This window comes from Triturus cristatus, chromosome 3_2, assembly GCF_964204655.1.
Source record: "Triturus cristatus chromosome 3_2, aTriCri1.1, whole genome shotgun sequence".
Lineage (NCBI taxonomy): Eukaryota > Metazoa > Chordata > Amphibia > Caudata > Salamandridae > Triturus > Triturus cristatus.
In genome coordinates, this window is record NC_140584.1 from 798000845 (window position 1) to 798024798 (window position 23954).

General features: G+C 47.0%; 1 protein-coding gene across 1 annotated transcript in view; it reads right to left on the bottom strand.

Annotated features, from left to right (window-relative positions):
- The window catches only part of PARD3B (par-3 family cell polarity regulator beta), a 2086630-nt gene that overhangs the window by 458097 nt on the left and 1604579 nt on the right, over positions 1-23954 (bottom strand). The gene's annotated exons all lie outside the window — the stretch shown is intronic.

The window sequence follows — 23954 nt, forward strand, 5'->3', positions numbered from 1 at the left end:
TGGAAGGTGTAAATCAAAGAGAAGGGTTTTCTTGGCATCTGTATAATTTTCTACCAGACACAGTCACCTTCACTCCCCTCATCACCAATGTGGTCAATACATCATCAAACCTTGGTCACATAGGCCCAAAGAGACAGTATTAACTTCCCAGGCCCCTATCTTTGAATCCACACTCCTAATTCTAAGGTGATCCTGGGCTAACACCAACTACGCCCTCTCCAGCCCCAGAGCTCTGTCATTTGAACCAGGAACATGGATAGGCATTTTTCATTATTTAGTTGGGAGACACAGGTACACTGTTGAGAGGGCTGTTGGAATAGTTAGAGTGAGTACTTTACCGCAAAGAGAAAATATAGATAATATCAGGCGATTGAGGGGGGAGAGTGAGGGAGAGAGAGAGAGAGTATGGCCCTCTCTGAAGGTTCACCCCAAACCTTTTGCCTTCCTCCTCCTCTTTTTCCTGACTTTCTTTTTGTTGGCAATTTACCACTGCTGACCATGACCATTGCTAAAGAGCACATGATTCTCCTTCAAACATGGTATAATTGGTTTACACCTGTTTGGCAAACTTGATTTACTTCAAAGTCCCTTGTAAAGTGGTATACCATATACCCATGACCTGTAAACTAAATGCTACTAGTGAGCCTGCAGCACTGATTGTGCCACCCACAGAAGTAGCCTTTCAAACCTGTCTTACGCCTGCATTTGCAGTGCCTGTGTGTGCAGTTTACTGACACTTGGGTGTAATAAAAGGGGAGCTTCAAGCTTGGCAAGTAGTTTTAAATGACAAGTCTAAGTCAGCCCTAAGGTAGGCACTAGGTAGCCCTATGGGCAGGGTGCTGTGTATACGAAAGGTATGACACGTACTGGCATGTTTTGCAAGTCCTAGTAGTGACAAACAACTTTACTCTTCTCAGAGGCTAGCATTGGGAATTCCTTAATACACCTTTAAGCTGTAATTCCTTATCAGATAAGAGTAGCTTTTTCCTGTTTTATATGTTTGGAATGTTAATGACAAATCCTCTTTACTGGTGAAGTTGAATTTAACATTACAGTTTTAGAAACGTCACTTTTAGAAAATGGACATTTCTCTGTGCTTAGAACTCTGTGTGCTTTGCAACCTGTCTCCAATACACGTCAGGGCTGGGTGACAGCTGCACTTTGTGCATTCCTTCTAGAAAGCCACAAACACAGGAAGGTGAGACTCATCTGCATTCTGAGCACTCATCTGCATTCAGATGGACCAGGCGGAATGGGAGGGGCTGACACTCACACTTCAATAGGTGGTAATGTCCTGTCCACACACAAAGTACTGGTTTACCCCCAAAGATAGCCTGGCAGACAGGGCAAAAGGGATCCTTGTGCGCTACAGAAAGTTGCTTTGAAGTCACAACCTGCATCAACTGCACTTTTGGGTAGAAGTGCTGGGTCTCTGACCCCCTAAAATCAAACAATGCATGCAATTTGTAACCAGACACTGCGTGGGACTTGTAACCAGACACTGCTGGCTCTACATCTGCATATTGCCAGAAGGACTGATGTGTTGCCAGGAGGGACTGCCACTTTACTAACCACTTTGCTGTGTTGGCCTGCTGCCTAATGCCAGCTACGTGCTGTGCTGCAGGAGGGATTGCCACGCTGTGACCTGCCTTCTGCACTGACCTGCTGCCTGCTACCTCTTTGCTGTGGTAACTACTCAAGTTCTCAAGGGCTGGTTGGCTTGCCCCCTGTTTACCAAGTCTTAGCTCCATAAAAGACTTCAAATTCCCCTGACCGGTAGACAAGGGTCCTACAATGGTCAAGCATTCCGCTCTGACATGCATCTATCGGATACGAGGACTCAGCACTCCGTTTTGCCAACAAGCAGCTGAATTCCTGCCGATCAAATTACTCGCCCTTCAGCGTGGCACCATCGTGACACATTGTCCTAGTGATGAGAGGCGTGTTCCTGAAGTGCAAGGCTCATCAACTATCTCTTCATGCCGGAGCCGCATGGTGCTTCCTGCTTCAGATACCACTTGGGCTCCTGTATCTCGACACTGTTTAAACGTACTGTGTTTTGCAGACTCACACTCACTCACAGGCGGCTTCCCTGCATCGGACCACAGACTGAGTGGTCCACTGACCTCCTTCCAGTGACATCGGGCTTTGGAGGCACTGTTTGTGCGTGATACCAGATGGTATTTTCTGTGGAGTGCCCTCATTCAGAGATTTTCGGTCTAGCGCTACGGCATGCGAACAGTGAAATACGAGGAGAGCCCCGAGCATTGTATTTTACTCTTATGACTCTGAATGTACATACCCAGATAAAGTATACATTGCCTTTTTATAATTTTGGTGTTGTTTTACTGATAATACAAAAAACAATTTTTATAAACCTGCGTGGAGTCATTTTGTGGTATATTCATTGTGTTACTGTATTTTACACATTGCCTCTTTAGATATGCCTGACTGCTCTGTGCCAAGCTACAAGAGGGTGAGCACAGGCTATCGTTTAGTGTGTACTAGCTTGCCCTGACTAGAGTAAGGATTCCTGTCTGGCTTGGGTGTATACCTCAACCAACCAAGAATCACATTTCTAACAGTGTGTATTTATTTAAATATAAGATAAAAGGAATCCAACTCTCTTGTTGCCAGAGTTGCTGTGAAGACCAGAAGAATGGTGATACAAAAGACTATAGCTTGGGGTAATGGCAAGAATCACCTTCAAGCTGTTCCTTCGCGTTGACATCTTCTTGGAGCTTCAGCCATAGTAGTGCCCACAAAAAACGGATTTTACCAGCTATGGTAGAATAAGTTCCGGCATTGTTTCTAACAAAAAGGAGACCATCTAGATGGTCAGTTCTTATGCCTGTTGTAATCTCTACAGCGTCTGGAGATTCTCAGATATTTTGTGCTAGAGATTGAAAGCTTCAACCAGTCTAACCTACTCGTTTTTCAGGAAGTGTTTAAGTTCCAGGTAGTCAGGACGCGTATGTATGGGCTGCAATGCGCTGAACATAGATCCATGTGGTCACAGCCTATTCATTGCCTTTGTAAGTGCCATGAATCCACCACAACACGATCTGCCATTACGCTGGGACATCCTACCACAATATTTATCACAGCAATTTCGAAAATACGCACCACATATTTGTGTATGGTGCATATTGTGATGCTGGTCTGAGCTCCTTAGCAGAAGGAGTCAATGCTAATCGTTGGCCATGAATAAAATTGTATTTAATTGATACCACATTACAAGTAGCACACTTCCGGAAAAAGGTGCATGCTTAACACAGTATTGTTAACAGTATTTCTAAAGTAGAGCTCATGGGGTATATACCAATAGGCATAAATGTTGGTGGGAAAGTAGTGTGCCCTGGGTTCAGGAAGGTCCCCAATTTGCTGCTATAAGCAGGGGTGATGAGAAGATGGCGGATACAAATCCAGCCAGGAGTTAATGGTTTCTGTGTCAAACAATATGTATATATACTGCTAGCCCACCATCATAAGTGGCAAAAACGTCTACACTTCAAATGTGCCAAATAAATACAAATTGTTTAATGAACCCCATGCACAGAAGTGTCCAGTGGACTTGCCTAATACATACAACTGTTTAATTGACTGAGTCTGACACCAAGTACAAAAGTAGTGAAGGCCTCACCCAATGCATTGATCTGTTTAATGGTCTCATGCCATGAAAGAATGTGTTTACTGGACACACTGAATGAGGAAAAGTGATTAATGGACTCTAGCTATGAAGAAAAGTGATGGACTAAGACTATGCACTAAAACGTTTTAGGAACTTGACATAATATGCCTTTGCATATCCATGAACAAAATAGTTGACTTGACTAAGTCCATGCAAAACAGTGTTTTACAAACGTTCTTTACGAATACGGTCTTTATCTGATTATTCTCCTATTTTTAGACATAGGAGGATGTGTGTACGACATGCAATGGTCTAACAGTTGTTATTCACCTTTTCATTCATTACTGGAATCCATGGACGCCCACTAAATCAATATTGTGATCTAGGGACCCCCCACTGAGTCATTATTAGAGTCTGGGACCCTAGTGGAATCTGGAGACCCCAGCCTAAGTAATGTTGATGATTTCAACTGCAAGACAATACACAAAAATACAGAAACAAAGATTCATAAAATACACAAATTAAGAAATATTTTATTTAGTTCACAAATATAAACAAAAAAATGAGTTTTAATAGGGAAAGTTGGAGCTCTTCTAAAATCAATTGAGGCCACACATTGTCTACACCATTCTCTGTTTGATGCACTTTCATTACTCCCACAAATCAATCTGAAGATACCAACTTTATTTTTAGCCTTCTATTCCAAATTTCTTCATATTTACATATTCACTTTGGCAGGACCTACGACACGGGTGGAGGCCTTCAGTCAAGCCCTGAACATACAGACACGCATACACAGTATTGTGGTATGGGCCAAAGTCTCGAGCGGTCATGCACCCCTTTATTTATCCCCTTCAGGCGAGCCCGCCCTCTAGGGTGACACAGGGTGCAACAATGTGTAGTGATGGCCAGGTGGCTCCATCACTACAACCCTCCTCTTCTTTAGCTGCTTACTGTCCCTCTGCTCTGTAATTCCTCTCACGGCATGCAGCATATAAAGTCTATGAGCCTGTGGCTGGGTGCAGGGTTTCGTCGAAGACCATACTTCTGGCTCCAGGAGCCTGAAGTTGGCCTTGCCCTTGGCTGTTGGAGAGGAATGCATTTCCTTGGTCTGAAAAAGAAGAATTTTCGGTCGGGACCGTCTCATCCATCCTCCCGGTCGGGGGCGGGCCCCTACTTGCCCAGGGAACAGGCATGTATGTTGCGACCTCCGCTTCCTCTATGTCCTGATTTGCGTCTCTTCCCCACTCTTCCTGGGGTTTATCCACCTTCTTGAACCAGGATACGTTCTGGGTTATCATACGCCAACCCCTCCGGACGGAGACCATGGTCCCTTGCATGCCAGTGACTTCCCACACTTCAGGTTCGTAGGACGTTTGAAACGTCCACCTCGGGTGCCTGTACCTCACGACAACGTGGTCTCCAAAGCACACCGAGGACGGTGGGCTCTTCATACGAGACTTGCCTTTAGATTGGTGGCTTTTCTCCTTGCTTGAGCAGCCTCGCTGTCCAGCTCAGCCGGGCACCAGGTGGGGTCCGTCGGTATGCTGTTGCGCGCAGCGTACCGGAATATCACATGAGATGGAGCACAGCGGGTGGTGCTGTGTGGGGTCTGGCAGTAGGTGTTCAGAAATTGGTGTAGGCCCTCCACCGCGTCTTCCCCTCTTTCTACTCTGATCCGCAGTGCCTGATTAAGTGTCTGCATGAAGCGCTCGACTTCACCACTGGTCTGGGGCCACTACGGAGTTATCTTGTGGTGTCGGACAGCATGGGCCACCAGGTAGTCTTGGAATTCACGCCCTTGGAAAGGGGTCTGTTGTCGAACCTTATTTCACCGGTTAGGCCCATCATCGCAACGGTCAGATCGAGGACGGCCTTGACTTGCAGGAATGCCGTGGACAAGACGACCTCCACGATCAGGAATTTGGTTTGAGAGTCTACCAGGACGACGGTGCTGTGGCCATCGGGGAAGCATCCAAAGTCAATCCTGACCTTTGACCATGGCTCAAGGCACAGTTCTTCTGTGAGGATGAGAGGAGGTGCTTGGTCGCCCCCTGTGATCACACATGAGTGACATCCCTTGATCAGTTCATGACACTTTGCTGCAGAGACGGGCCTTCGTCTTGGCAATCCCCTGGTGTTCAACGTGTACAAGACTGACCACTTGTTGCTGCAGTCTGCGTGAAACCACGATGGCTTGACCTCGTAGGGGCCTTCGCTGAGTTCACTGCGAGCTCTCCACAGCTGTTGTCTTTTTGTTTGATCCTCCGCATTCAGCATGCGGGCGCCCTCCAAGAAATGTTGCCACCTCTGGTGGGCCAGCTCTTCCTTAGTCTTTCCCAGGTTTTCATCTTGTGTTGTCGCGTCACCCATCTCCTCCAGCATCAGTGCTTTGAGGCATGCCTCTTAAGTGATCATCCGCAGAAGTTCCTCAGTGTTTTCTTCACCAGCTAACCCCCGCGGTGACTCCGATATAATGGGGTGATGCGACAGAAAGTCGTACGGGTTGTTGGCCCCTGGGTGAAATATCACCTCGAAGCAGTATGCCTGGAGTTGCATGGCCCATCTCTCGATCTTGGGAGGGGCTAGTCGTGTTGTTCCGGCAAACAGTGGGATCCGCGGCTTGTGGTCAGTCACCACTCGGAATTCGTGTCCATAGAGATAGAGATGAAAGTGCTGGCAGGCCCACTTGATGGCAAGGGCCTCTCTCTCAATGTGTGTGTACCACGTCTCTGTATCTGAGAGGGCTCTGCTGGCGTATGCCACTGGTGCCCAGTCCTTGTTGGAGTTTTGTTGAAGAAGAAAAGCACCTAGCCCGACTGAGCTTGCATCGACTACCACTTCAGTACGGCATCCTGGGTAAAAATGTGCCATCATGGTCTTGTCCATCAGCGCCTCTTTGACAGCCTGGAAGGATGTGTTGGCCTCAGCGGTCCAGTTCCACAGTACCCCGATCTTTGTGAGTGCACTCAGGGGTTCTGACAGGGTGGTTCGGTTTGAAGTGGCCACAGTAGGTGGCCATCCCCTGAAAAATGCGAACCTCAGTCTGGGACGTGGGCACTGGCGCTGAGAGGATGGCGATGGCCTTATTCAGGTCAACTAGCAGCCCTTCGTGGGAGAAGATTTTACTAAAGAAGTCGATAGACTCCTGGTAGAAGGAGCACTTTGCCTTGTTGAGGGTGAGGCGGCTGTCGGCAAGACGTTGGAGCATGTTCCTTAGGTGCATGTGATGTTCCTCCAGGGTCCCAGAGAAGATGAGAATGTCGTCGCTGAGATTTATGACCCCCTGCAGGCCGTACAGTGTCTCACGGATTGCATTTTGGAAGACCTCAGCAGCTGACGACACACTGAAGCTCAGCCATTTGTACCTTTTCAACCCCACATGTGTGAAGAAGGAGGTGATATACCTACTCCCCAGGGTGAAGTTCGAGCCGATGGTATCTGGCATTTAAGTCAAGCTTGGAGAACCATTTTGCTCCACTAAGGTCCGCCACAATGTCATTCATCGTGGGTGTCAGATGGCCCTCCCTCTTCACTGCCTGGTTGGGGAGGCGCATGTCGACACACAGCCTTATGGCCCCTGGCTGCTTGGGTTTGGGGCGACGGTGAGGGGTGACACCCACGGGGTCGGACTGGTGACCTTTTCGATGACCCCCATTTTTTCCAGCTTCTGCAACTCTTCCTCGACCTGCGTGTGCAGGTGGAATGGCACTCTTCGGTGTCTCAGTGCTGTCGGTCAGACAGAGGAGTCGATGTGTAGCTTGAACTGCTTGCCCTTGAGTCGTATGAGGCTCTCTACCAGGTTTGGGAACTCACGCAGGATGGCATCCACGTGGGAGTTGTGGACTTGATTGGCGATGAAGACCAGTTCCAGGTCTTTGGCTGTGTGGCAGCTGAGGAGGGTGCCTTTCTTCCCCTCTGTCACGTGGAACCTTGCTGGAATGCAGTGTCCCTTGCTGGTACCTCTACCTCAAACACCCCTTGCAGGGGAAGCGGCTCGGTCCCAGCGAATGTGTAGATCTTCGCCTTAGTGTGTGAGAGAGAAGGGCAAGGTGACAGACGCTCGTACTGTTCAAGGTCCATGACACTGACGGATGCTCTGGTGTGGATAAGCGCCTCCACTGCGAAGCCTGCCACAAGGATCGAGCACATGGGAGACGGTCGGCAGCGATGATCAGCACGGCTGACAAAGGATACCACAAATACCTCATCATCCTCTGCCTCATTGATGAAACCCTGGCCTGAAGGGGTGACACCCTCTTGTCCCAGTGGGTCACTGAGAGATAGCTGCTTGATGGCGGCCGACACCCCGCGCGCCCCATTTAACTGGGTTCTGGACCTTCTGCCCCGGCAGACCTTTGCGAAGTGATTAAACTTGCCACATCAGGGGCAGGTTTTGCCTTTCACATATCAGGGGCCAGTTGGCGAGTGCTCTCTGCTACAGTTCCCACAGGGTCCACTCGTGGGCATCCTCTGGCTAGCACGAGTTGCATTTGGGTGTCTCTGGATGGCGTCCACCCTCTCTTCCTTGATGGGGACCGGTCAAGACGACCCGGATGTGGCCGGGTGTCTGTTTAGGGCCACTTCCATCTCATCAGCCCGTGCATTTGATAGTTCGTGAGATCTTGCTAGTACAAGTATGTCATTGAGCAACATGCCTGGCCGGCTGCCTGAGGATTAGCTGGCGCAACAGCACAGACCTGCACCCCTGTATGAGCTGTGCTCATATTTCCCCCCGCTGATCATGGAACATGCAGGTGCTTGAAAGCTTTCTTAAACAGGCATAGAAGACATAGACCGACCCAGTTTCAGCTTGCTTTGCTTGCCGTAGCTTGAAATGTTCAAAATCAGGATTGATCTGAGGGTCAAAGTGTCGATTTAGCGACGCCACTGATGCTCTCTCGTGCCTGTGAAGTAGTGGTCCAGCTGACCAATTCACGATCTCCAGCATAGGGCTACAGTCGAAGGGGTCGGAAAGCTCACTGAGCAGTGGGAGACGAGACACAGCCGCGTGGACACGATGTTGAGCTGGTGTTGGTGGTGGGGCACCCACTTGCAGCCCGGCAGCCCTGTCTTGGGCTGGTGTGCTCATGGTGCTGTGTTAGTGCCTTGCTTCGCCGTGTGATGGGGCAGTACTCTTTTAGTGTTTCTGGTGTGGGTGACGGGCACCGACTGAGTCCTGACGAGCACCGTGCGACTGGTGTGGGCAATGACTATGCCCTGCCGCCAGAGTATGCTTTGTGGTCCCAGTTTTTGTTTTAGGGAAAAGAGGTTTGTCACTCTGGGTATGTGGAGCTACGTGATGTGCTTGTTATTGTCTTCCAGCGACTTGTACCTTTGTTTCATTATGATATATATTTTTTTCTTCATCTTCTCTTCTCTTTCTTTCTTTTCTCTCTACCCCTTGGATGGGGTCACTCCTCGCTGGCGGCGTATTGGAGGCCAATCGTCACGCGACCTCTAGAGCCTCTGCCCTCGCACTGAACTGGGCGCTTTTTTCTTTTGTTTTAGCGGTATGAGGTGGTGCGGCAGGCACAAGGCTGTGCTGCCGCTGTGTGTGCATGGCACCCCCCTCCTCCGACTGTCCTCGTCCTGGGAAGGGAGCCGACACGTTGTCTGCTGGCGCGGGGTCATAGGAGCCTGGAATGGCGCGTGCACCCACCTGGGAGGCACTACGGCGATCAGCCATGACGGGGGCCGCCTGCCCGGATGCCACAGTGGAGGGAGGGGCGGCGGTGCACTGCACCGGAGCGTGTTGAGCGGCCACAGAGCAAGCAGTCCTGGAGATACTGGGTGGCCACACGGGCAGAGAGGCTCTCTAGAGCCGCCGGACTGGTCCGATGGCTGGTGTGAAGCAAGGCGCGGGTAAGTACTGTCTTGTCGCCAATGTGGAGTGTCGGGTGGTGGCAGGACCAGTGACACATGTTGAGGCCTTCAGCCAAGCCCTGAACATAAAGACATGCATACACAGTATTGTGGTACGGGCCAAGACCTCAAGCGGTCATGTGCCCCTTTATTTATCCCCTTCGGGCGAGCCCGCCCTCTAGGGTGACGCGGGTGTAACAATATTTAGCGATGGCCGGGTGGCTCCATCACTACACCCTTCTTTATTTATATACACTTTAATAATCTCTTAATATTACTTAATTTTCTAAACAGTCACGGACCCCATGAGTAGGCATCGCAGACCCCCAGAGCTCCCAGAAACACAAGCTAAGAACCACTGGTCTAACAGAATCAATCGCACTTTTCATACTCTTTTGCTACGGAAAGCAATAAGGTGTCTTCTGAATGTGTTTTTAAGATTGTTTGGTTTGAGAGAGAGCTCCAGTGATTACTGTCCTCACAGGCGGGCTTAAAATGGGTGGGTTGATTGAGAACTATCTCGTGCATTCAGCTCCTCCCCTACTTCCGCATTCAGGCCTGCCCTGCCGGTATCCCCATTTCACTTCAGCTTGTACCACTGCGCATGTTGTCAGTGACGTAACCGTGAGGATAATTGCATTCAAAAACGCAGTGTCGCCCCAGACTACGGGCGGCAGAGAGGACGCGTCGTAATACAGTGGGCGTCAGGAGGGTGCACCGCACACAGCAGCTCTTTCTCAATCCGAATAAAAAAATTCTCTAACCTTTTCCTTTAATGCTCTCAACCTGAAGCTCGACAGTAAGCATTAATAAAAACCGCTCATTCTTTCCATGTTGGTTATTGGAAAGGCTGTGAGAGGCGATCGCTCTTGTAGAGCTGCACAGCGCACTCTGCATAAAAATGCCATGGCTCATCCCCCCCCCCTCCCTCGCCGCTCTGAAAGCGCATAATGCGGCACAGCTGGGGTAAGGTAAACTATAAAGCTTTGACATTTCTCATACTGCCATCTGTGTCTAATGGCAACCCTCCCGATCCCATGCTGCCCTTTCCGCACAAAAGACCACAGAATAAACAGAGGCAGCACCCTACAAGAAAGAGCCTTCCACGGCTGGACTTTCGTTGATTTTGTGAAATATTGTGTGTACACCGTGATTGATTAGGGGGCCCAAAACCTGAGCATTACTACTCTGGTTTGTATAGGGTGTCTTTAGGTCAAAGTGAAAACCTACCACTGGGAATACACGCCAACCTTATCAAACAGGGAAATGGGAGATTCTATTTAAAAAAATAAAAAAAAATCGGGAGAATGTATGTTCCCCATAGGCTTATATTGAAGCTAAGGTAATTTTAGGCTGGAGACATCTAAAAGACCAAGGTACTTACCTTTGGTAATGCTCTTTCTGGTAGAGACTATCTAGCCGGAGATTGCTCACCTTTGGAATGTTCGCCAGTCATCAGAATGGATCCAGTAACTTTTCAGCAGTACCTCAGCGCACCGTCAGATGGGACAGTACAGCTCTGCACTGATGCCACTCTGCTCCTGAAATGATAAGTGCAACCCTTGCAAACAAAAGTCCGTTTCTTTGGAGGCTGTTTGCGCCCCTAGTCATAAAGCCCAAAGACCAAATTGGTTGGGATCAATGTGAAGATTCCCAGACTTGGGAATCTCATTAATGGATAGAGTTCAATCACAGAACAGGGGGATGGGAAGGTCGGTGAGGAATCATCTGCAGCTAGACAGTGTCTCTACCAGAAACAGTGTTACAGAAGGTAATTAACTTGTGTTTCTGATAGGGACTCCTCACCTTTTGAATAAATACCAATGTAGTACATATTTGGAGGTGGGTCTGTGAATGGACTCAAACTAGAAAGTCCTGCAGGACCAAGTGGGCAGAATACCCCTCTCAGCGAACCTGACTGTCAAGACAATACAGCTTTGTTAACGTATGGAGGCAGACGCCCACATAGCTGTCTTGGCATATGCCCCGGACATCGACTCCTCATGCTAACACAGTGGGAACAGCTTTGGACAGATAGATCAAGCACACAGTCCTTCTAAGGCTGCTTTTTGGGGGCAGTGTGTAGTAGATGTTAATGCAGAGCATAATTCACCCGGAGATCGATCTCTTTCGAATTGTCTTGACTTTTTTCGCTCCAGAGAACCCCATAAAAAGCTGATCTTCTACCTAGTATGTCTTGGTATGATCAATATGAAAGCTAAGAGCTCTTTTGGGATTCAAGTGATGAAGCCTCTACTCCTCCTCCCTAGGAGGGTGAGCTGGAGTACAGAATGGAGGCAGAGTGAAAGTTTGAACAACGTGGAACGGCGTCACAACTTTTGGTAGAAATAATGCTTGTGTCCACAGAAACAGTTTATCTGAGAAGAAGATACTGTATGATGGATTGACACAAAGAACCTAAAGCTCACTCACCAGCCGTGCCAAAGTGATGGCGAAGACGTGAAGTGGACCAAATGAGTGCACATCAAATAAGTGAGGACCAGCTTAAGGTCCCATTGGGGCATTTAAAGGGAGAAGGGGGAAACGTGTTGCTGCTCTTTCAAAAACTCACATTACAACTGGTGACTTAAACAAGGAGGTCTGGCAACTGTAAGAAGGCCAAAAGCACCAAAAGATATCTCTTAACCATGCCCAAAGCAAAGTTTTGCTGGGCAAGAGACAAACCAAACAGAAAAACAGATTACTAGGCGTGGAGGGGTTCAATCTGCTGTGGGTCTCCCCATTTGTGGAAGAGGCCTTGCACCACGTCTGGGTGTAATTTCCTCTCGTGATCCACTAGGCACAGAGAGCTGAGATTGTCTGGACTAGTGTTCAAAGAGTCAGCCCGTGGTTTTCACCAGGAATATTCCCTGGCGGTCCAGCACCTCCTAGTACAGGGACCGAGACACCAATCCCACCCCACCCTGCTTGTTGCAACACCACATAGTGGTGGTGTTGTCCATGACAACCTGAAACAGTTACCCCTTGATGGATGGACAGATGGCTTTCAGTGCCAAGCAGATGGCCCTCCGCTCCAGAAGGTTGATGTAGAGCCGGGATGCCTCCAAGGACCAGAAGCCTCTGGTCTACACGTCTCCCAGAAGGTCACCCAAACCCAGAAGCAATGCATCCGTCACCACTGTCAGTTCTGGGTGGGGTACAGAGAGGGGTCTGTCGCAGACCGCCACTGGATATCTTTTGCAGTCTCCTCCGAAATCTGAATGTGGTTGGAGAGGTTCCCTTGATGTTGGGTCCACTGGAATTTCAGGTCCCATTGCAGTGCCGGCACATGCCAAATGGCATGCACAACCAGCAGGAAGCCATCAGCCCCGGTAGCCTCAAAGTTGACCTCATTGAAATCCAGGACCAAGGCTGAAAGATCAGTATCATAGTCTGAATGTCCTGAACTCTCTTTATCGGGGGAAAGGCATGAAACCAAACTGTCCATAATGTCTCCGATTGAAGGGAGCATTTGAGATGGTGTCAGGTGGGACTTTCGCATGTTAATAGTGAACCCCAAGGATGACAGGAGGTTCGCCGTTGTGTCGAAGCAGTTGATGACTTCCAGGGGCAAGCCCACATTCAACAGCCAGTTGTCACTGTAGGGGTAAACTGTTACCCCTGACCTCCGAAGGTGTGATACTACCACCACCATCACTTCTTTGAAAATCTGAGGTATACTGGAGAGACTAAAGGAAAGCACTACAAATATGAAATGCTCCTGTCCCACTAACAACTGCAGATAACACTGGTGGGCCGGCAGGACAGGTATATGAAAATAGGCATCCTTGCAGGACCAACAACACCATTCAGTCTCCAATGTCGAGGGCAGATGAGACCTAGACTAGGGTGAGCATTTTGAATTTCTATTCCCGGAGGAAGGCATTGAGAGGGTGCGGATATAAAACAGGCTGCAGGCCTCTATCTTTCTTGGGGTCCAGAAAGTAGTGGGAAAAACAACCACGTCCTACTTTTGGCACTGGCACACTCTTTACAGCCCCTTTGACCTCAAAATGAAGATATGGGCCTCTGTTAGTCACTAGGCAGGGATGCGGGGGGGGTTCAGTGGAAGGTGTGGTGGGGAAGAGAGGAAGAGTATGGCGTATTCACTGAGACCAATTTTAGAACCCATCTGTCCGATGTTGTTGGCTGCCAACCTGGGAAAAATAAGTTGATTCTGTCTCAAACTGTGTGGCTGTGTTCCTATAAGGGCACACTAAAGAGATTTGTCAGGTGGGGCTACAGCAGCAAAGGTAGACTGAGCAGCCTGATGACCTTGGTGATGGGGACGGTGGGCACCATGACCTCGACCAAAAAACTGCTGGAATCCTTGTTGCGGCACCTCTAAAAAATCCGCAAAAGGAGCTGTATAACTGTTGTGGTTGGCAAGGCGGGCCCCTGGTCCCTGCTCTCCAGTGCCAGACGGGGAACCAAAACCGGCCCTGGCAAAGTGCTCGGCCAGCCCCCGGGGCTTGGGGTGCCGCCGAGCTCTTTGCCAGGGCCGTTTTTCAGCCGATTTTGTTACAGGAACGATTTTACAGCTATGCTGCAAAAACGGCCCTGTAACAAAAACGGCCCCCAGGGGCCCAAAACAGGCCCCCACCCGTGCGGCGCACCGGGGGATTGCCCGGTGCCCGCTACGGCCAGTCCGGCCCTGCTGCTCTCTTAAAGGAGCTCTAGAGCAGAATCAGTCTTGTCACCAAAAAATTCCTGTCAAAGGGCATGTCCATCAGGGTGGAATGAACATCACCTGAGAACCCAGTCGAGCATGGTGGCAAATGGCAACACTGGTGCAGATGGCCCGCCTGATGGAATCAATGGTGTCCAAACCACAACAAATTGTGAACTTGGCCACATCATGACAGTATTGAATTGCCTGAGCGAGAGCAGGTCGGAGCTCTTTGGGCTCATGAAGGCGGACTTGTGCCACTGAGTCCCAAAGGACGTGCGCCGAGGTACTACTAAAAAGTTTCAGGATCTAGTCTGACCCCTGGGGGGATATTCAAATAGTGAAGAATCTCTGGCTGGAAGTCTCTATCAGAATAAAGTAATTTTTGACTTCCAAAATCGATAGTCTCTTGCATGAATTAGGTCTATTGGCAGGTATGCACTGAGTCCCTCATTCTGAGGTGGCAGGTAACAGGAGGTAGAGAGACCGGATCTGGAGTTATGGATGCCAGCCGGTATCTCCACCCTGTTGATGACCACCGTTGAGTTTGGTATCCAGAATGGGGACTACCACACAGGTCTTGGAATTACCTGGAGCATTTCGGGAGCGATTTTCTAATTCTGAGTTTTTTTCAATGCACATTTACCACTTGCATTAAGCAGGTAGAAAATGTGCACAAAGGGGCATTTTATTTTTCCAGGTTCACTCCTGCACCTGGGAAATCTCTGATTGAAGCATGGCGATCTCTACGGCAGAGATGCTCCACACAGCTCGAAATGGGGCCTTAAGGCGAAATCTGTGACCAGGTCTGGATACATTTTGTCCGGAAGCGAAATCCTCTACATGAGACATCATCTGCCCGCTGAGGTCTGTAAAATACATAGGTCTGTAGAAACCTGAAACGCCTTCAGACTCTGAGGAATTAATCATCTACTGTTCAGCTATCGACTGGTTTATCTTTGTGTGTGGGTCTCGGGAGAGTGAATTTGGTAGAGACTTCAGGGAGTCACAGTGAGAGGGATCATGTCTTGCCAACCCACAGCATGTGTTCCCTCTGTAACTCTCCACAGTCAATAAATTACCCTCAGAGATGCAAGCTAACCATACAGTGGAGCGACGGTGAGCACAGGTCTGCCAAGTAGACACATGTTCATTTCCCCAGGTGCTCAGTCTTATGGGTGCACTGAAATAGGTGCGCCCCAAGGTCCTGAAGGCCACGCCCTGACACTCTCCTAAAACAAGACTGCCTGTCCCTGGTTTCCAAAGCCCTAGGCCTGAAGAGTTGCAAACATGGTTAATCCGTTGTGGGACCAATGTCTCAGGCCAGACAAACCCTGTGCCACAAATGGCCTTTTGATTCAGGGAAAGCATATGAACATAACAATGCCTGTTTACATCCAGGAGTTTCATGGCAACAGGTTGCTGCAGCAAACCAGTGAGGGCTAGAAGGGGATGTTTTAAGAAAGTACAGGGAATCATGAAAATAAAGAGAATGTCGAGCCTGTGGCTTATAAATAGATGACAAAGTCTACAATAGTGAAAGTGCAAGATGCAACCATTGTAGAGCCCCCTAACCATGACGGTCAGGAGGGATGGTCAGAGGAGGCATTATTTCCCAGGCCGAGGACCTTAGCACGGCCCTGCAAACCTGCCGCAAAAGAAATCTATTGATAGATTTTTAAAGAAGGTTGCACTCTTTATTCATGGCATCTACAATACCTTCAACAACCAGATGATGGTAAATAATGACACGTGCTCCCAACATGGCGTTTTTGTCTCCAGCCCAGTGAAAACTAGAGCCTGCCCAGCCAAGCACAGCTGCATGACCCATTGTATGTACTCACCCAATGCCAGGTCTGAAGCTGCAATTAGTAGGTTTGTCTCCAGATCTATGGAGTGCCTGAAGGCATAGGAGCAAGCCCATCCAAATAGAGAATGGAACTGGGGGAAGTATGCAATGAGATTCAAGCCACAGTCAGCCAGGAAAGAAGATACTGAACTGGATAGAGATTCTGAGCACAGAGGGTGAGGGACAAAGGTTTTCGAACCTGAAAGCAAGTTATGTCATTCTGTGACCTCCACATCCACTTTCTTTCTTCCACGTGTGAACTCCTCTGCTGTTTACGCTTCTGTAGTGGACATCCCTTCGGACCTCTGGCTCTACATTCAGTTTTAGGACACTTAAAATACATACACAAAAGAGACACAGTTGAGTGTGGGATCTTCTGGACTTTGCTATTCGCAAGGCAATCGTATTTTGGGATTTCCTATTGTTGGAAGCTACCCCTGGAACTCAAATCAGGGTCCACATAAAGAGGATATTAAATTTGGTTAGAATTGGATGAAATTTTTCATTTTAATTCATTTAGATGTTTCGGAAATGTAGGTGTTTATTTTTCTGTTTATCAGCTGCAAACATTCTCAAACTTATTACACGGTTTAAAAACATGTTCCTGAAATAGACCAGGTAGCTTTAGAAAGGGCTGTGCTGACATTCTTAAAGTGGGGGCTCCTCAGCTAAGGCGGAGGAACGTCGTCTTACTGATTTGCAGAAGTGAAAGAAAGGAAAAATAAAATGATAATTACTTGGTGTTATCATTGTATTTGTTCATGCTGCGGCAGCATGGGGGCGGGGTAGGGTGAGGCTACTCTGCTCTGCTCACAGAGGGCAGGAGAGGAGTGGTGGGCACACTGAAGTGCGCATGACGCTTTGGTCAGCCGTCTTGCACCGGCCAAACATTCATGCGCACTGAGCATGTTCTCCACCCTGGCTGCATTACAGCCTGGGTGGAGAATATGCAGTCCCCATTTGATTGCCACTGTGATTGGCTCAGGGGAGCCAGGCTGCTTCCTGTTCAGCCGACGCACAGGAGATACGATGTGGGAGAGAGTGGCGAGGAGGTAAGTGTCTTTTTCTTTTTTTGCACTCCCTTACTCCCTCGCCCCTTGCCACCCCAGATCTGTGCCAACCACCACTGCATTGTTAATAACTGCTTGAACATATGCTAAACTTTGCGACCTCCAAACACCTCGACATTGGCAGGAGAATAACTTTGCACACCCTGCCCTATTACCATATTATACCGTTTTAATATGAATAACACATTTATATCCATTATTTATGTGGTTGACAAGCCACCAATATGTTTTTGATCAACTTTGAATGACGAGTATCTGGAGCAGTGGTCAGCTCGTTTATTGGTACATCTATTGGCTGGATTCACAGTATGCTAGGGTTTCTATTTAATTGAGATCTGGTATCTGTCATTCTTTATAATAATAAGTAGTGTTTTCATTATCTTTAAGCATTCTGCTGAGGTTTGGTGGAATTTCCATTCTGTCATTTCCCAGCTCTCAAAAACACACGTCGAACTGTTTTTTTAACTAGTGGAATTGAAAAGTTATGTTTCTCATAAAAATATTTGCATGAGCAATCTTTTTGTGCTCACTGCTTATCTGGTTATAGGCTACTCCTATTAGTTGTAATGAAGAAATACCTGTCGTGGAAAAGAGTAATTGGGCTACCGGCCTTTACTGCAGATGTGCGAGTGTTTGATGAACAGACATCATAATGTAGTAATTCCCCACCCTCTTGGCCAGTTTGCATTAATATCCAAGAATGTAGTCAGCATGAGTTGATTACATTCTGTAGAATAACTTCCTGTATCCTACTCCATAGCCCTCCAGTGTAGCTGGTACATCTTACTAAGCAGTTTAAACAGATCCCAGACATGGAAAAAGAAGTGAGTCGTGTGATTTAGTTCAAGCCTCTGGATTACATGTATTTTATTCACAACAGAAACACTAATGTCGTTGGCCGCAAGCAACATTAAAATATTAGCACTACAGTTCAACGTGCAGGTAAAATGAAGTGTAAACAAGCACTGGCAAATCCAACAGGTCTGGGTTTAATGTGCTAAGTCATGCAGCACATTAGGGCAAGGCACTTGAGTGGGAGCCAGCAGGAATCAACAGAGGTCTGTAGTTGTAAAACCGTCTCTTGTGCAGTGCAATGCAAACACTGAAGTTGAGGCAGAAAGATACACCCAAACAGCAAATACCATTGTGTGAGAGATGAATACTCTACCGGCTTAGCCAAGCCTTGATTGACAAAGTCTTGTAGCCAATGGCTGAAGGAAGCAGCTTGTGGAAAGGCAAAGGTCGAAGATGGTTGACCCAAAGCACACTGTATGTATATTGGTAGTGTTTGAGAGCAAACCCCAGACCTAAAAAAATAGTACGTCATCTACAGTATACAATAGTGAACTTGTCAAACAGTCCATATCGCTCCGAGTATCCCTGCCCCTCAAATAAGACCAACTATGAGGAAGGGACCGCAGGGAGGCAACAGGAAAATCTAAACTCTTAACACTTGCTCCAAGTCTCCACTGTTGTCCAAAGGAGCACCCTCAAACTCAACACCCACCAAAGGACGCACACGCATCCACCAGAGACGTGCATCCCATACACCATCAACAGACCACGCCATTCCGAAGCAGGACCCTGAACCTCCAGGAAGACTTTGACTAATGTCCAATTAAAAAAACATGAATGCTTTCCAATTTTGCATCACTTTCAGTTTCACAGGAAGACCCAATGAAGCAGTGAGTTTCTCCCCCAACATCTCCTGTTTGAAAAGCACCAGGTCCTTTCCCTTGGCCTCTGCCCAAGTGTCACAGTTCTTTTCTGTCACACCGTACTCAGGATCTAATCTACCCAATATCCAGACTGACCCACTACCAGTACTATACCACCAGAGATAGCGACGAACGACTTCGACTTGGTAGAGAGTGTATTAGCCTTCTTTACCCATCCATTCTCAGCTTGTAAATACAGCTCTAATACACGTTAATCCTCTCTCTTCTTGTCAAGAAAGGCCTCTTGAGGGAAATCTGTCGGCAGACATAGTACCATAAGACAGGCGCCCTTCAGAAACTTATCAAGAACGTCAATAATCCTCTCCAGAAGCAACATGGACTTGACTGCCTTTTGCTTTAAATTATTCATGTCCCTGAGCAGGGTCATCCCAGCTCAACTCACAGTGTCTGAGTTTGGGCCTTTCTGGTCTCCAGCCATTGTTGTACCTTCAGTACTCTGTCACTGAAGCCCTCGTAATTCTCCTCCAAGCCTTTCACCTCAGTTCAGTCGCATCAGTCTTTTAACACAGGTCCCTCAACAATGTTCTCTTACCCTCACTTCTCTTAGGTCAACGTTTTTCATATGACCACTGGGTAGCTTTACAAGCAAACTCTTAGACCAAGTGAAACGGAGCAGCAATGGAATCTTCCATCTCTTTTTTGGGAGGTGGGCAGATAGTGCCCAGCTGGGCCAAAGCAGAGCAAACCAGCAGAACCAACCCATGGCAACAATCTCAGGCCTAAAGAACTAACCAGCAATGTTATACCAAAGCAGGTTGGTTTAGTGATACAGCCATGCACAATGTTCCCAGTCTTCACACTGCTCTTATGGTCACAAAAATGGAAAGCCTTTTAGGGCATACCTGTACAGGTTGCTAGACTCAAGATAGGAGTCCTCAGAAGTGGTATGAGGTGCGCCAAAGCCCTGGTGATTGGGAGGCCACGATCTGCTGATCATGGAAGTGCATCTACTTCCCACTATGTTCCTCCACCTAGCAGCTCCATCATACACCATCTTGCTGTCGCAACGGCTCAGGCTTGCTAGAATAACTCAGGTGCCGAGTGATCCCACCACAACAGATCTTTTAGTGATCCCCATACCACAATGTACCTAACACTCTATGGAACAGCCTTGTGGGAATGCCACTATCGACTCTGCTGTTCTGTGTGCGGTTACGCTCTACTGTGGGTTAGGCAGGAAGTGGACTAAAAGGAGCCCAAGTCCATCATGACACTACTACCAGGCACAAATAACGGTGCCTCAGTGGGCGCTCCAAGAGCTCTTCTTGCACTAGAGTTGCACCTCGCACCCAAAGCAGCATGACCGGGGCAGAATCAGGAAATCAGAGTAAGTAAGCCATCTTGGGTCCCAACCAGCATGCCCCGTCTCCCTCAGATAAAACCTGAGCACAAATACTTAGAGATAGGACAGGTTGACAATGCTCTATTATCATGTGAGAATTTATATAGTGCACAGTGTACCTTTAGTATGGGTTGCAGCACTGTCAACTGTCTCGGGGTACCTTTCTACAGGATTCTGATGTTTCCATTTAAGACTAGGGGCTGAGTCATCCTCTGATGATAGATTTGGGGTTCTGTGTTCTTGTCGGTATAAAGACAGAGGGGTGTAACGTGCCCAGTGTATGTTTAGGCGCTGGATTCATGTACAAGGGGCTTACACATGGTCCTGTTGGATGACAAGGTACCAATTTCTTTATTCATCGATACATACTGTGTGGCTTTACTGGTACAGTGACGTGGTCGGTGGATTTTACCATTTGCTTATGCCTCAGCTAGATTGATAAAATGCCTGGTTTGCTGCTAGAGAACGGCATGGTGGAAATGAAAATAGGCCATGCTTGAGCTGTGGGATGTTAAGACCAATGTGTTCTTTGCATTTATAACGTGACCATCTCCATGTGGTTAACAATGTTGTTGTGAATGGCTCTATGTGGCATTGTCTACCTAATATGTTTTGTTCTGCTTGTGTGTGGCATCTTTTTGGCTAGTACAGTAAATATGACAGGTCAATGAATGGCATATATGTCCTGAGCTGGCTAAATGTCTAATGTTCTTTCCAGTGCTATGTTAATGAGATCTGATATGTTCTATGTATTTCTGCGGCATAAATAGATGGGTAGTGCAGTTGGTAGTGACGTAAAAGCCACCCGTATACAATATCTGTGATGTGTTGAGTGTTTGAGATGTTCTGTTAAAAGTATTTTGTTAGCTGGGAACATGCAATCCACTGTACAGATGGAAGCAAAATAAGTGCAGTCTGGTAAAATTGCAAATCAGTGTTGTGTTGAATGTGTGTGAGATATTTGATTCACTGTGGTTTGTGGGATATTTTTATGTAGTGTATTTGTGTTGCTAGTGTTATTGGGCACAACACAAAAGCTGCCTAAAAGTAGATCTGTGTTGTGGCAGATGTGTGTGAAATATTCTTCCTAATGTGTTCTGTTGGCTGGTTGCCTACCCTGAAGGAACAGTGTAAACATTGCAGATGTTTTATTCATTTACTACAATCATGAGTGTAAACATGTTATAAAAATACATTGTCACCACTTTTCCATGTAGAGATTCTAGACGAAAGAGGGCTGGGTTTGCTGGCATATCATGATAGTCTACAGCTGCAGCGGTCTTGGAGCAGGATCTGGTCTCTGTAAGGCGTGTGCCTGGTGTTGGCATATCCAGTCACAGGTTGTGATTGAGAAGATTTAGTGTGCCACTGTTTCCAAGTATTGCCAAGGGGTATCCAGGTACCCTCTTTTCAAGAGGGTATCATCAGAACTTTGGAGGGAAATGGGAGAGACAGCACAGTGAGAAGAGAAAGAACATGGGCCTGGAGAAGATACCAAGGGGGTCACCTCTCTACAGGTTGTTAGTTCCCTGGTGTAGGAGCATGATGATGCACTTGCATATTGAGGTGTTAAGTGTGTTGCAGGTCGCGAGTTGCGTATTCTAGTACAAATCACTGGCATACATCCAATCAGAGAGATGGTTAGCTCCGTGTGTTGTCTAGGTATCCCCAAAGCAACTCAATCCCTAACATGATGGTGGTAGAGTGCAAGAGAGTAACAATTAATGCTCTTGGGTAGGCCACTTCCTAAGAAAAAGGAGGAGAAGTGAAGGTACAGAGTGGAAATAGAGGGGACGGTAGATCCTTTCTTGACCCAAATGACCTCGCTGTATCTTCAGTCTTCTTGGAAATGATGAAAGGCTGATTTACTGAATATCCTTTCCCGTCCTCGAAGGAAACTAGCGTACAGACAAACCATATTCAAGAGAAAAATGGAACTTAAGCAAGAGATTGCAATCTGTTTTGCCAAATAATCTGGCTACCTTTGAAGATGCATGTCTGGTGTCTACGCAAAAATGTACTTGAGGGTAAACACTTCCTTGGGAAAACCATCAAGAGCCTGGCCAATTTGCTTAGCTTCGTCATTATTCTTGTCATCCAAGCGAGGGTTTGCAGCCAGAGTTCAAGTGTCATGTATAACACTGCCATTTGTTACAAATCAATATGGTCACTAATTTAAACCTATGTTTTCAGGCTACAGGTAACAATACCCTTAGGTCACACACTTTTGATATAGTAACATATAAGCTATATAGATTTCAGTGGAAAGGGGGCTCAGTGGACAGTGTCATGAGTCATTTCAGCATTAAAAACCCGTAATAATATTTTACTCTGTGGCTATATAAATGGAAATAATGTAACGTATGTTTTCTAAGGTCCATCAATCATGACATGAGACTCGTCAGACTCAACCTCAGCAAATTTCTTGGCATATAGGAGGAATCCCTGGTCAGACACTCTGACAGAGTACCGACCGCTAAATATGGCCTAATGGAAAAACAATGAAATGCTTTGTTAACAGAGATTTTTCTTAGAAAGGACTTACACACTAGCATTATATAGTCAAAGATGAGTGAATGCCAGAGCTGCATTTACTAATCCCAAAGCAGGGGTTAGGTACTGATTACATGTCAAAGTTTACACAGATGCTGAGGTAGCAGCTCAGGCCAAGAAAGTCAAAGTCTAATGATAAATCAGAGAGAAAGAAAGGGGTGGTACCTCTTTCCAGAGCTCAAAGATGGTCACTAGCTATGTATCTCTGTCTAATCTTAGTTGCATCTAAGGCTCTAAATCCCCAAAAGGGGACGAATCATTTCTCATAAAACTGGAAGTTGTTGATTAAGTGCTAAATAATTAGATACTAAATCGCTGATCATTTTTTACAGTTTCTCTGAGTGAAGGTGCACTTCCGTAGTCTATGAAGTGCTTGGCACGGGTCTTTTTTTTTTTTAAAGGAAAAGTTGAACAGTTGCTTCAGAAAAGAAGTAAATGTGCAGTAAAGTCGCCATTGGTGCCAAAATCCAAACCATTCCTTGTGAAGCCACAGGTGACAACTTTTTGAGTTAAAGGCTGTAGAGGTTATTCTTCCAGCATCATGAAAATACCAAACCTAGGTCTTTCTCGACTAGAATTTCTAGATGCTTTACCTGCAGTGCTTATCAGCTGGAAGAACCTGGACAGAAAGGGTTTCAGGTGGTGTAGGGGTTTGACAGAGGAGCACATATCATGACTGTAGTTAACCTTGACATTTCCATTGCTAGTCATTGTATGTATGTACATGACTTTCAGCCTAAAATGCAATGTGCAACACACCATCTAAAGAACCTAAATATAGATAGACAGACAGACAGACAGACAGACAGACAGACAGACAGACAGATAGATAGACAGACAGACAGACAGACAGATAGATAGATAGATAGATAGATAGATAGATAGATAGATAGATAGATAGATAGATAGATAGATAGATAGATAGATAGATAGATAGATAGATAGATACCTTGCCATTGTGACCACAATAATGTTAGGACAAGTCTGCATGAAATATGACATTTGAGTTTTTATCCTAATCTTAACAAGAGACCATTATATCATTTTTTAGATTCCTGCAATTTTTATACGGCTTTATTTTTAGAAGCAGTCTTTAAAAACATCTTCTAAAATGTATATCCGTCCAACGTGTAGGGACCATTTACAAGCACTCGTGTGTCTGCTGCGATGTGTGTCTCACCTGTTAACTGGATCACCACTCCGTTGTGCTTTTCCACTCTTATGTCCAGCTCTTAA